Raw genomic sequence first — 14,084 nt, forward strand, 5'->3', positions numbered from 1 at the left:
CTCACATGCTGCAGTTGCTGATGGGCCTGCCAGAGAGCGTAGAAAGAGCCAAGCGTGTTAAATGACCCACGCTGCGTAGCCGCAGCAGCACAGCTCCCAGCTAGGGCAGCCCACGCCGAGCCCCAGGTGGGGAGGGCTGGAGAGGAGAGCTGCAGGAGTCTGGCTTGGCTCCTCTGAGCACAGCCCTAGAGGCCAGAGGCATGGCGAAGAGGCTCACGTGCCAAGACCCTTCCTCAAGACCTCGCTTCACCTCGAGTGCAAACGTAGGCATAAAGATCCTCTAGCTTTTATGCAACATAGTATTTAGCAGAAAAGAGGTTCCTTCGTTTTTCTGAAGTATACATCATGAAATACATTTGGCAAGAAAAAGGTACTCCACACTTACACACCTGCACATCCACCCGTTCACCTGGCAGGCTGTTCCAGCGTGACCTGTTTGAGTAGTCCTCTAATTTATCACATCAGTAATTCAATTCTGATGTCAATATTTCAAGGTCTCTTTAAGCATCAGTGACCATATCCTATGAATGAGATGAGAAAAAAAAAAGCAGTCAAACATACTGGCAGCAGTCAACAAAGAAAAGCTATGCTAAAATACTTTTTCCAGCCTTACCTGTTTTAATGCCTGGTAATAAACACTTTTCAGGACATTTGTTTTCAGGCTTTGTCATCCTCTGTTGTCCATGCATTCTAAAGCACTGAATTCCCCTCTCCCAGTACATCTGCAAAGAGAAACATTTATGGAAATAAAGGGATATTATTTAATCTCACATTCAAAGACTGAACAGTGGCTTTAGATACAGCAGTGTGCTGGTTTTGGCTGGGGTAGAGTTAATTTTCTTCCCAGGAGCTAGTACGGGGCTGTGTTTTGGATTTGTGCTGGAAACAGTGTTGATAACACAGGGATGTTTTCGTTACTGCTGAGCAGGGCTTACACAGGGTCAAGGCCTTTTCTCTTCTCACCCCACCCCACCAGCGAGGAGGCTGGGGGGGCACAAGGAGCTGGGAGGGGGCACAGCCGGGACAGCTGACCCCAGCTGACCACAGGGACATCCCACACCGTATGGCGTCATGCTCAGCATAGAGAGCTGGGGAAGAAGAAGGAAGGGGGGATGTTGGGAGTGATGGCGTTTGTCTTCCCAAGTCACCGTTAGGCGTGATGGAGCCCTGCTTTCCTGGAGATGGCTGAACACCTGCCTGCCCGTGGGGAGGAGTGAATGAATTCCTTGTTTTGCTTTGCTTGTGCACGCAGCTTTTGCTTTACCTGTTAAACTGTCTTTAACTCAACCCATCAGTTTTCTCACTTTTACCCTTCCGATTCTCTCCCCCATCCCACTGGGGGGGAGTGACAAAGCGGCTGTGTCGTGCTTAGTTGCTGGCTGGGGTTAAACCACGACAAGCATTTTGAGTTCTTTTCACTATGCCTAGGCCAGTCCTGCCCTCCAAGCTGTCAGTGAGTTCATTTCCTCAAAAGCAATGAGTGTTATCAAAGACAAAAAACCAAAACAAGTCAGTGGAACTGGAGCTAACGGCTTCAAAAACACCTTTGATTGCCAATACTTTTGGCTTGTGATAACACGGTAATATTCTAAAATTGGCTTGAATTTCTGTAAGAAGCTGTTTAGTGTGTTTCAGACTTGAAGGTTTCTTACCTATGTAAAAATGCCAGTACTTGGAAATGTCAAGCACACTAGAGTTATACCCTGTCTTAAAGGAAACAGAACATGCATGTGGAAACTACTTGTATTAATATTCCCTGACAGAAAACAGGTGGAAGACAAGTGCATAGGTATGTCTGCTCCATGCAGGCACATACTGCCCATGCTCTCCAGCCTCCACCTCCATCAAACCTCCAGTGTGCAGCTTCCGTCGAACTGCTTAGGGCCAGAGGCACCTCTTTTACTTCCAAAATAAAGAAGCCACTATTTGGAAACCAATGTACAGCACCAGTCGCCTGAGCAGAGCAGACATGTCAGTTGCCTTGGAATTTAAATAACCACAGCTTTGGAGCGGGCACATCAGAGACAGCCTTAGCTCAAGTAGCAGAATCACAGCATTGACTTCAAGCACTTCATAAGATCCAAAGAAACCCCCTTTGTGGTGTAAACCCTACGGACCGAAACCTTCTGAGAGGGGGACACGTCCCAAGACTCAAGAAAAGGGCAGGGGTTGGGAAACAGGGAGCTCTTTGCTGAGCTAGGGAACAGCATGGAGAGGAGTCAAAGCAGCTGTGTGAAATGGTGGGGTGATGGGGACATGATAAAAACAACTGAGAAGTGGAGCACAGAGTGCATACTGGTGGAGAAACCCCGGTCAGCATCTCTCATGACCATGAGAGGGGAAGTGGAAGCAAATTAGGTGTAAAATTGGGTGAAAATCATGCTTTTTGGGAGGATTCTGGTGATCAGCATATCTGGAGAGCCCCAGAGAAGTTGTTCATTAAAAGCCCTCCGGTTGCAGGAGCTGCTCAAACCCCCCGCCCCATGCAACAAACCCAGTAACACTTCTCTGGAGGCATGAAGACAGTCTTGGTCAAACACGGAACTCTGCAAACACCAAGGGAAACACAGAGACTGCGTCTGGGGGCAGATGGGAACAGGGGCAGGAAAAGGGTTATAGGAAGCACCATAATTTTACTAGAGATGCGGTGAGGAAGACTCAGTTTAAAGACTACTGCAACAATACATTCAAGAGCAACAGTCTGACTTGAAAGCTACAGACCATTGATTGACAGCTTTCTGAAGTACATTTCAAGTCCAGTTCCCTTCCTAAATCCTTGTGTTAAATCCCTGGACTCAGTGCTTCAGAATGGCAATGCTTTGCCTATTGAGGGTACCCTGGAGGTCACTGTCATTTCCCCATTCCTGCGAGAGGGACTAACACGGTGTCATGGTCTCTGCAGGGATCTGAGATCACTGAATCATGTCCTCCCTGGAGTAATCAGAACCAGGAGAAATATCAGAAATAACGCTTTCGACAGTGAAAAGGGAAGGCAATTCTTAAGCAGTCCTCAAATTTACAGGAGTGACTTTTCCACTGCTCCTCTGATAGAGCTTGCCATTCCTTCCCCTGCCTTATTGTCACCACAAATCTGGCACAACTCAGACAGCAGAAGTAATCCACTAAAGGTGATGAACGCAATATAACTTCTCAAAAGTTCTCAGATCAAGGTTTATTAAAAATAAAAATTGTAGAGCAAGAATCAACGTTCAAGAGCAGTCAATCAGATGTCTGAATTATGTTCTGCCCTTAAAATATACAGTGGATAACAGTTTTTAAATGGTCCCTGTAAAAGCTACTATGTGTACTGTACCTTGACATTAAGTCCACAGTAAAGTACTTACCTTCAGGATCCTCCCCATTTATAGGTCTTTTATTCTGCTTCAAACTAATCAGAGCAGCTGCTCCAGAATGTAAAAAGAAAAAAAGCAAACGTATGATTTACTGCCAGACTCCCAGTGAGCAAAAGGGCACACACCCATCACTGCAGGCAAGCAACAAGCAAGCAAAAGAAAAATGATTCAGAGCAACAGAGGGGAGGCAAGAGGAAAGAGGCTGTGGGCTGGGCAGGGAGTTAGTATGCGATAGCTCATTAATGTGTGTACAAGGCCAGGCCGACATCAGGGAGGTTGTTACAGGATTGCAGTGGGATTATGGCATATATACACAGACAAAAGAGGCCATCAGCTTCAAAGAACCACTTACTTATCCCTTTCAGTGAAAAGCAGTGGGCCCCAGGCTCACAAAGCACAGAGGCACATTGCCCAGCTTTGTCCGTCGGCGGATCCAGACCAAAGTGTCCGAGCCCACCGACCCTGCCGGGAGGCAGCAAGGTCTCCTGCGCAGGGGAGACCCCTCCCTACAGGCTCTTCACCCAGACACCAGTGCCCGAGAGCAGGCTACTCAGTTACCACAGCCAGGATGCTGAAAACAGCACTTGATCCTGCACAAACTGGGAAGGAGAGACTGAGTATCTCCTGTCACTTGCCGGAGCAGCAGAATACCTTGGGGATATTCATCCAGCTTGGTGTCCTTGCTACAAGACAACCACCTCAAAAAACAGTACTAGTTTCTTCTACTTCCAAAGATTTTCCTTATGACTGCCTCAGGACTTACATCAGAGCTCAATTTTCACTGACCCATTCCTTTATGAAATTCTCCACTTACCTGCCATTCTGCACACCCAGAGCTGAGGCTATTCCCTCTCCTCTCTTCTCATTTGTGGGCAGGCTGAAAACAGTTTGCTTTTTCCTGTTACATGAAGATCTGTTGTGGTTTAACCCCAGCCAGCAACTAAGCCCCACCCAGCCACTCGCTCCCCCCCACCTCCCCCGTGGGATGGGGGAGAGAATCAGAAGAGTAAAAGTGAGAAAACTCATGGGTTGAGTTAAAGACAGTTTAACAGGTAAAGCAAAAGCTGCGTGCACAAGCAAAGCAAAACAAGGAATTCATTCACTCCTCCCCATGGGCAGGCAGGTGTTCAGCCATCTCCAGGAAAGCAGGGCTCCATCACGCCTAACGGTGACTTGGGAAGACAAACGCCATCACTCCCAACATCCCCCCTTCCTTCTTCTTCCCCAGCTCTCTATGCTGAGCATGACGCCATACGGTGTGGGATGTCCCTTTGGTCAGCTGGGGTCAGCTGTCCCGGCTGTGTCCCCTCCCAGCTCCTTGTGCCCCCCCAGCCTCCTCGCTGGTGGGGTGGGGTGAGAAGAGAAAAGGCCTTGACCCTGTGTAAGCCCTGCTCAGCAGTAACGAAAACATCCCTGTGTTATCAACACTGTTTCCAGCACAAATCCAAAACACAGCCCCATACTAGCTACTGGGAAGAAAATTAACTCTATCCCAGCCAAAACCAGCACAAGACCTCTTTGAGTTCTTCTTAGGAAGTTCACTCCCGGCAGATTCTTCACTTCTTGGCTGAACCTGACAGCTGATCACTAGCCCGTTTTGAATATGTGGCCAGTGCAGAGCTGGGCCGTTTCTGAATAAAATTGTCTCTGGGAACCATAGAGATCCCTTAGCAAATAGCAGCATAGCAGTACCTTTAGGCCTTACCTGTGCTGCCGTAGGTCAAAAGTAACTATTCAGGTTAGGGGTTGCACCTTGGTTATTTATAAAAGTGAAGATTTGAGCCACTAGGTCAACAGTGAACAAAGTAGGAAAAAAGAAATCTGACTACAGAAAAGCATCTGGGAGCCACATCAATGCAGCTGTGAGCCCAGCTCAGGCAGGGCGTGAAATTCCTGGAGCACCATTTCACACTGCCCAGGGACAACGCCATGGCTTCACCGTGTCCTGTGGATGTGCATTTGCCTTCCAGCACATCCAGCCTGCAGCGAACTTGAAGGACATGAAGGGTCACCCAGGCACTGCTGAGGGTAGGGGCCTCTCCGGTTACTCCTCCAGTCTCTTCCAGTGCAACTTGTTCACCCCCTGCTCACTGTCCAGCCCAAGCTGAGATGGCTACAAACACGGCTGTGCCCCTGCTCTGGAGACGTCTCCTCCAACACTGGCAGTTCAGCCTTGTAAGGGAAAGCAGATTTGGCCCCTTAGCATGTCATCTCATGTTTTCCAGTAGGAAATTTAGATTGCACATGTCTAATTAATGGAAAACAGGGATAAACAAGCAGATTGCTTACTTCAATTATGTGCACAGTGCCTGCAGGGTTACCATTTAAAAATCACAAAGAAAGAAAACAGTCAAGATGGGTAAAAAGACGCAGACAGGAGTATACAATCTGCAGCTTACCTTGATGACAACTGAAAACACCTCTCTGCCAAGAGTGAAAAGAGGGAGGTTATTCTTGGCAAATTAGTATAATCCAAAATTTTTCACCCATCTGTAAATAATATTTACCTGGAACAGCTTTACATAATTAAATGACTTCCTTATGAGTGTTGCACACACCCATCTGTGTAGAGAGGGAATAACTTGCTCAAAATAAAGACAGAGAAGGAAAGAAATCAGAAGCTCTCCATTAATTTATTTAAATTTCTCCCAGAGGCAATTTCTCCAGAATCCCCCAAATTCCGTGAAGTCAAGCAGCTGCTTTCTTTGCAGCTTAACTTACTGAAAGAAGCATTACCTGGACAAACAATCCTCTCTCTAAGCAGCTTAACAAGTTTGTGTAAATGTTAGAGCTGCTGTAAAGAGGCAAGAAAGTCATTCCATATCCTATTTAGAAAGGTAAACAATTTTCTTGTTATTTTGAGTCCCTCAACTATTTGCACTACCAGATGGGTTAGATGATACTCCGTGGGATGGCTATTTTGGGTGACGTGACTCACGTGTAGCAAAAGATTCAAAACTGGGAGTGAAAAGGGGTTTCCAATACAGTGATTTTAATAATTAGATGCAAACCCAAGTCCTTTGAATGACTTGATTCGTATTTAGTAAGAATGTTAGTGAGACTGATGATCAAAATTGATTGTTCAGCTGCATTTGAAAATTAAAATGGCCAACAATGCCAGCGCACTGAATTCCCCTGCTGGTCCTCTGTGTAAACTAGCTGATTGTAAAACAAACACCAGAGTTATTTCTGTTGCCTTCTGTATTCAATAGATGCCCGTGTTCGGTACTAAGCAGGACTGGTTGAGACATTTGGCATTTCACCTTTCCTGCTCTTCTTCTGGTTCTTGTTTTATTTTCCTAAGCACCTGTGGGAATATTTCCCCCTTACAAAAAAAAAAAAAAGCTACAAAAAATACAATAACTTTCTGTTCAAAGGTCTCTATGGGACTGAAGGAGTCTCATTGACCAAAATTTAGCTCTACAATAGCTTTAGAAGGAAGCACTGCACTAGCATTGCAGCTAGAGTTCCTCACTCAGAATAAACTGGAAGACCAGGTTCTTTACTGGTTTACACACGGATTTCAGTGATTGCATCAGAAATCTCCAGAGACGGACAGGATTCAGTTTTATTGCATCCATCCAAACCCTGTCAGAGAAAATAAACTTTTTACCTTATCAAATGCCCAGGCATTCCTGTGAAGCTGTGCAGTGATCAGTGATCGTCATCTCAGATTTAATTGTATTAATGGGATGAAGCTAAATAAACTGCTAGCTTACAGTGAATATCTCTGGATCATTATTTGCATCTTCTCAGCCACAAAGGTGTTACATGACTGGAAAAAATTTAGTATCAACCACTCCAGGGAAAAATTCACCAGATGTGTTAATGGTTCTGACCCCCAGCATAAGATGCAACCCAGGAAGAAGATTTAGGAATAAGGCTTATGCAACATATGGTCAGGATGTACAGCCTTTCTTCTTACACACTAGCTGGTGTTTTAGTGACACCACAGATATGAGACCAGAGACTTTTGAGATGTAAGCAGCTCACACCAAGCTACAAATGCCAAAGATCCTCCGGACAGGGATGGATTCCTGCCCTCCACCGAGCACAGCCTGGCCCACTGTGACACAGACTCCCCAGGGGTTGCAGACCCTACAGGAATGTAAATTGCTTAGGACCATAGGACAATTCAGGCTAGAAGTGACTTCAGGAGGTCTCTAGTCCAACCCCCTGCTCAAATCAGGGTCAGCCATGAGATCAGACAAGTTCACTCAGGGCTTTCAAGGTCCCATTGGGTCTTGACAAACTCCAAGGAGAGTGCAGAACGTCCCTGGGCCCCTGAAGCTGTTTCACAGCTTCACTGTCTTCATGGGGAAAAAAAGCTTCCCTTATATCCACTCTTATTTGAAGTTATGACCACTGTCTCTCATCCTTCCACCACACACCACTGTGAAGAGCCTGGCTCTGTCTCCTTGATGCTTCCTCATAGGTACCGAGAGGCTGCTATCGGGTCTCCCCAAAGCCATCTCTTTTCAGGTTGAACAAGCCTGGCTCCCTCAGCCTTTCACTCTAGGGCAAGTGCTCCAGCTCCCAGCCATCTTGGGGACCCTCTGCTAAACTCACTACAGTTTATTGACGTCTTTCTTGAATCGGAGGGCCCAAAACTGGACACAGTATTCAAAATGCCATCCAACAAGTGCTGAGCAGAAAAGGATAATCACTTCCCTCGAACTACTGGCTATGCTCCTGGCAAGTCAGATCCTCCACGTATAAGAAGAGAGCCATCAATTATGCTTTTCAGTGCAATGAGGAATTGCCTATCAACATTATCAAACCTCAAAGGTACCTTTAGAAATGGCCAGGTTCAGAGCTCAGTTGCATTGCTAGAGTGCTATTGATACAGGAGGGCTTTGAATCAGACTGTAGTCCAGATTTGCCAACAGTGGCAGTCCGAAGTGGTATGTTCACAATATCCCACATGGGACACAGCGAATGCATGCAGCACAGTTATCTGAGCTACAGATTTGCTTAACATGCACAGTGGCCATCTGTCCAGGATGTCTCATGTCTGGTAGTCCAGTATCCAAATCTGGTAATCATCATCCAAATCAACAGGCAAAAGGCAGCAACAGTTTTTGCCTGCCTAAATGAATACACCTGGTAGGCCTGGCTATTTCCTCGGTAACTATTGAGTGGAGTCAGTGCTAATGTAACCGAGATCAGAATCTAGCCCTGGGTTTGTAGGAGTCAATGCACACTGCATCAAGCAGCTCATCCTACTTTTCTCCATCTATATGGAATTCATCCTTACTCTGCCGAGTTAGCACTAAACCTATTCAATTCTCTCAGGTTCCAGAGTCGCAGGTGCGACTCAGTGCCATAAGGTAACTAAATTATATGCGTGACTGAAATCCCCCCAGATAATATGAAGCATGCAAAAGAGATGTAATCAATTTTACAACAAAGTAAAATCTGCAGTCACTTATCCTACTTCCACTAATATCTAAAGATAAATAATGTCATGCATTAAATATTTCCATCACTTTTGTTCCAGTGGTGAGAATCTTCTAGCGAGTACTAGAAAGCAAAAATAAACATCAAGTGCAACAACAAAAAATAAAAGCAATAAAAGCAAAAAAAAAACCCCACCTAGTACAGTATGTTTGCATTCAGCACAGATTTTCTAGTCAGCTCCCTTTCCAACGGGGGAAAGGGTGAGTTTTGGCAACTCCATCAAGTGAGCAGAACTAGAGGAAAGGCAGGTTCCTTTTGCCTCGGGAATCAGAATTTCATCATCTGTATCCGAAATACAAAGTAAAGTACGCTCTCCTTTAGATAGGCACAATCTCCTCTGATAAAGGGAAAACTCTGATAAAAAACTCTGATAAAACTCTGATAAAAAAACTCTGATAAAACACTTGCTATATCAGAACAAAACAGGGAGCTTGCTTTCTTAAGCTAGCTGATTCCAAGGAAAGTATAAAAAACAATTGCAAATTCAGTATTCCTGAGCCTGCACAGTCTTTTCAGAGCACATGGTCTAAAATAAGCCTCATCAACCTTTACTCTGCTTAGCACCTCTTGGCAGACATAAGGGAAAGACATATAGTTTTGAAAGCTAAATGTTGTTCTTGGTATAGTCTTCACTTTATGTTTTATGAGACTTTTGAAGGAAGTTGCCTGCTTGTGAAACACAGCCTCCTCTGATTTCTAGCTAAAACATTAAATTGCTTTTAAATGAACTGAATAGATCTAATAAGTGTGGCATGTAAAATCCTTACCAGCTTTGTACCTAAGTATATCTCATAACAACGCAGGATCTTGTGGAATTGAGATCTACAGGTTAAGTTTTGCACAGTATAAAAAAAAAATAATTTATCCATTTCAAGCTTGTCACCTTTGAGTTTCATTGAGCATCCCTTTTGTATACTGCAAACACACAGTGAGGAATAACCCTGCTGACCCTCTCTGTGCCATTCGTTATTATACATCCTTCTGTCACACTCCTGTTTATTAGTCTGCTCTTAGAATTAAGTGGGGTTTATCGTGCCTCATATTGTCTCAAATGAAAGTCCCCTTATGCCTGTAATTATTTCAGCTGCCCTTTTTGTCCCCCTTTCACTTTCAGCTCTAGCCTTATTTGAAAGGAGAAGATGATTTTGCATCCATTTCTCCAGCTGCAAAGGAGCAGTAATAAGAAGGTCTGAAACAGGAATATAGTAAGCAGGGAAGCTCCCGTGTTATTAATATTTATTTCATGCTGGTATCTAGAGGCATCAGCCAAGCCAGAGTCCTATTGTGATAAGCTACACAGCCGTGTAGTACATGGCAGTCCTTGCTCAAAGGACTGCATCATGAGGGATACAGGGATCTCGGAGAGGGAGAATTCATATTGCAAGTTTACTTGTCTAATGCAAACTCATTGCCTTTCAACTTCCCAGCAGATGCAGCCTGTGCTCGGTGCGAGCGTGGTGCATGTTTGACAACGAGAGCACTTACATTTCATCCCCCACAAAGGGAGCTGGTCCCTGCTGTCACAGAACCCTGTGCAACCTTTACCATGAAGCTACAAACATACCCTTCACAGCATCTACATCTGCATGTGGTCAAAAAACAGCACTAGGCCATCACATACCAAAGACCTACAGTGCTGGCAGTAGCAAGGGGCAGAAAAGCTTGGGACTCTAGGGAGGAACCTGCCTGCTGAGCCATCAAGGAGAAGACAAGCACAGACCCATATTCACCTGTAGCAATCACTTTAAAGCACGAAGCATTTCAGTGACCAAAATCACTCCAATCCAGGCCCTGGGAAGAATGTATTAGGTATTAAATGGCCTGTTTCCAGAAAATGCCCATATTGGTAACGTCATCAGGGAGAGAACATTTCAGAAGCATCAAGCAGATAAATAAAAAGTCTAAATCTCACTTAGAAGGTAAAAATCAAAGCACCTAAATGACTGGGACACAACAGCCTGGTCCTCACCACCTCTGCTGCTTTCTGCTCACACCAGCTGTGTACGAGTGCCAGGACAAGCCATTTCAGTGCCTGAGCTCATCCCTCTCCTCCCACCTGGCAGAGGATTCCTGCTCTGCATCCTCCCAGCCACCTCCTCCTAAACGAGCCCCTCTGCCCTGTGCCGCAGGGGCTGCCTCCTGCTCACCTCCCTGCTCTAAGCTGGAGAGTCTGTGAGAGCCCCTGGAAATGGACAGGCATATTTGTTTGCCTGCATTTCTCTGTTGGGAACAGTTTGCTGTGAAATGTCCCTGTTACCACAGGAAAAGGCAGGATGTTGGCTATATAGGCATAAAGGTGGCTCTGCAACAGCTCTGCTCACTGTGTATGTGACCTTTTTAGCAGGGGAAACAGGGCAAGGTCAAAAGGAGCACTTGGAAGTAGACAAGCAGTCCAGTCCCACGAGCACTCTCACCCTTTGAGTACACTTGGGAGAACATAAAAGCAGCCAGAGTAAAAGAGCAAAAAACAGTGATGGAGGAGTTCCTTAAGGCATTAGAGGACTGCAGCCAGGCCTTGATTGTTCTTCTTTGATTAAGGGCATAACATTAGAACTAGTCACTTATCCAAGACGCAGGCAAGAGCATTTTTACCAGTTCCCACAAGCTCAGATCTGACACCTGATTTCCTGTAATGATTCAGGAAAAGGTTTTATCTCCCTTGCTAGTAGGTCAGCTGTCCACAATGATTGCGGTGGTGATGATGCCCAGGTTGTTCAAGGATCCTTCTCTTTCCCCCTGCCCATCCCTTTCTAATTCTCTTTCTGATTTTGGGCAGGTCAGTCTCCTTCACCTGCCTGTATTATACCACAGGTATATTTTAAAATGTGAAATAGCATGTGGGTTCCTAATACGCAACTAGAAATGGAACACAGGTGACTGCAAAGCTGCAGGTCATAATTCCTGCAATGTTTCAGGGTGAACAGAGCTTAATATGGTTTTAATACAATTACCCAATTATAAATTTGTCTGATTCTTGGCCTTGCACTTGCATTTCACATGACACAGCCAAATCAACCAGACACATCATCAAAAGCAGTAGTAGGGGGTATATTTATCAGACATTCTGAAATGGATCATCAACTTTAAAAATCCCAACTTACTGTAGACTTTGAGAAAGGACAGAGAAACTGCAGAATAGAAACAGTGTTTGTGCCATGAATAAGACATGGCACTGCAGTTAATTGTTTTAGAACAAATGCATTAAACATTTATTACACCAAATGTTAGTTTAAAACAATCATTAAAATCAGTTTTCTCTCTGTCCACTGGAGATCAGTTATTCATTTAAAGTTGATGAAGCTTTCCTAATTTCAACATCATTATTTCTATGCACATATAACAGGAGCCATTATATTTTAGATTCATATAGTAATGTTGCTCGATTTATTTCTCATGCCTTCTCTCTCTTGTTGCAAACCTTTATACTGATCACATATATTTCATTTAAAAATGAGTCTCTTAATGACCATCTTCTGGAAATACATGTATAGCATGTACGAGGGGGAAAAGTCAGCTTAGAGTAATACACACAGATTGATTATCTCTGAGACGGATCATTTCTGCTCTTTTCTTTTTCTTCAGACTTTGTTTAACTAGTCATTCATCATAAGTTTTTTGTACTTCATTATTTGCCAAGATGTTTACTTCCCTTCCTAGCTGAAGGCAAGGATGTGGGCCCAGATGTTTTCCCACACCTGCGTTATCCCCAAAGTACAACCCCAAAGGAGCTGGTGCCTGGTGGCACCACTGATGGCTGAGAGCCCAGGGGCCAGCTCGGCTGGCTGTTGGTCCCACGCTGCCTCGCCAGCACGGAGGCTGAGGCAGCGAGCATCCCTGGTGCTGGCTGGGCTTTTCAGAAGACAAGCACAGGACGGGAAGGCTCAGGCACCGGTCTCTGCTGTTGCCCAGCACTGGACTAACTGGAGGACAGCAGGGATGACATCTTAGTTAATAATGACTGCTGAAAAGGGCAACTGAAGCCTTCACCTTTTAAAATACATTAATTTACAATCATTAACATAGAGATCTTATCAGATTAGGACTAAGAAAATTGCTGCCACCTACTGCTGGAAATAAATATGTGAATACTGAAAGCCTCTTCCAAAAACAAATTATGAACTACAATTACCTTGAGGAAGTTTATTTCAAGTGTGAGCCTAGATCTGAAAAGCGGGGTTGTCACACACAAGCAAGAGGGACGTGACCCTGCAGTTTGTGGTCAGGGTATCAGGCTGGTCAGACAGTCAGAGTGCTCCTCTTGTTCTGTAAGCAAACATTTCTCATTAATAGAGGAAGAGAAATAGTAAGGCTAGCAGGCCTCTTTCACACTACACTGTGCAGAGCTGTACTGTAAATACATCCCCTGGTGCCTGAACAACTCCTAGTTGTGACTTCCCATCAAAGGAATAATGGCTTAAACCTTGGGGAAATCTTTTCCTTTGGATTCCCCATTTGCTTAAAAATTTAGGAGGTATTTTTCTCTCTCCTCCAAGTTCAGCTTTACTCATTTATAACAACTCAAATGAGTTGGAGGGGATGAGGCAGTCTCCCATATGTCACTGCTGGTTTGGGGGAGGTTAATCCAGTAAAGATGCTACATTGTCAGGGATTCATAGATAAACTCTATACTGGTCTGCAGGCACGTATTCCTCATGAGAAAGGCAGAGAGACAAGACAGGTCTTACAAGGGGAGGGCATAAGAGTCTAGAATAAGTTTATATTAATTCAAAGTTTTGGGGGTGGAGGAAGAGTCCGCAAACTGGAATTCCCATGTCCTGTTCCCAGTCCCTGTGCCCATCAGGTGTCCTTGTGCTTCCTCTTAGCTGTGGTCACTCTCAAACCCATACTGATGTTTTGCACCAACAGTGTATTTTCTCTCCAAAGCATTTGCTTCAACAGCCTCTTAGTCCCCACAGCACCAGTGCCTCTGGGGATTTTATTTCCTTGTACTCATGAAAGCAATATGACTCCATCGACCTCCCTCACTCGCCCTAGCATGCTGCTTCTTTAAAGGCTACTTTTTCCACTTTGTTTTCAAGCATGATATTGTCTTCGCCGCACGCACCCAGCAGCCTCAGGAATCCTGCCTCCTCTGCTCAGTCAAATGCCCCCTGCCTAATTCTGTGCGCTTCACCCCTGCTTGTGCTTTTGCTCAAAGATCACCATTTCGGCACTTCCTCCCCCTCTCTGCACCAACTAACAAAACATTATGAGAGAGGACAGAGAAATATCTTTGTTATACAATGAGATCCATGCAGTGGGTCCAATTCC

General features: G+C 44.9%; 1 long non-coding RNA gene across 1 annotated transcript; it reads right to left on the minus strand.

Moving 5' to 3' along the window:
• Nucleotides 1-421: 421 nt before the first annotated feature.
• Nucleotides 422-13,071, minus strand: LOC140658484 (uncharacterized). The gene is made up of 3 exons (XR_012044746.1): nucleotides 12,943-13,071; nucleotides 614-722; nucleotides 422-521 (listed from the first exon to the last, which is right to left on the minus strand). It is a non-coding gene; the product is annotated as an uncharacterized lncRNA (long non-coding RNA).
• Between the last annotated feature and the right edge of the window lie 1,013 nt (nucleotides 13,072-14,084).

This window comes from Ciconia boyciana, chromosome 12 (assembly GCF_034638445.1).
Source record: "Ciconia boyciana chromosome 12, ASM3463844v1, whole genome shotgun sequence".
NCBI lineage: Eukaryota > Metazoa > Chordata > Aves > Ciconiiformes > Ciconiidae > Ciconia > Ciconia boyciana.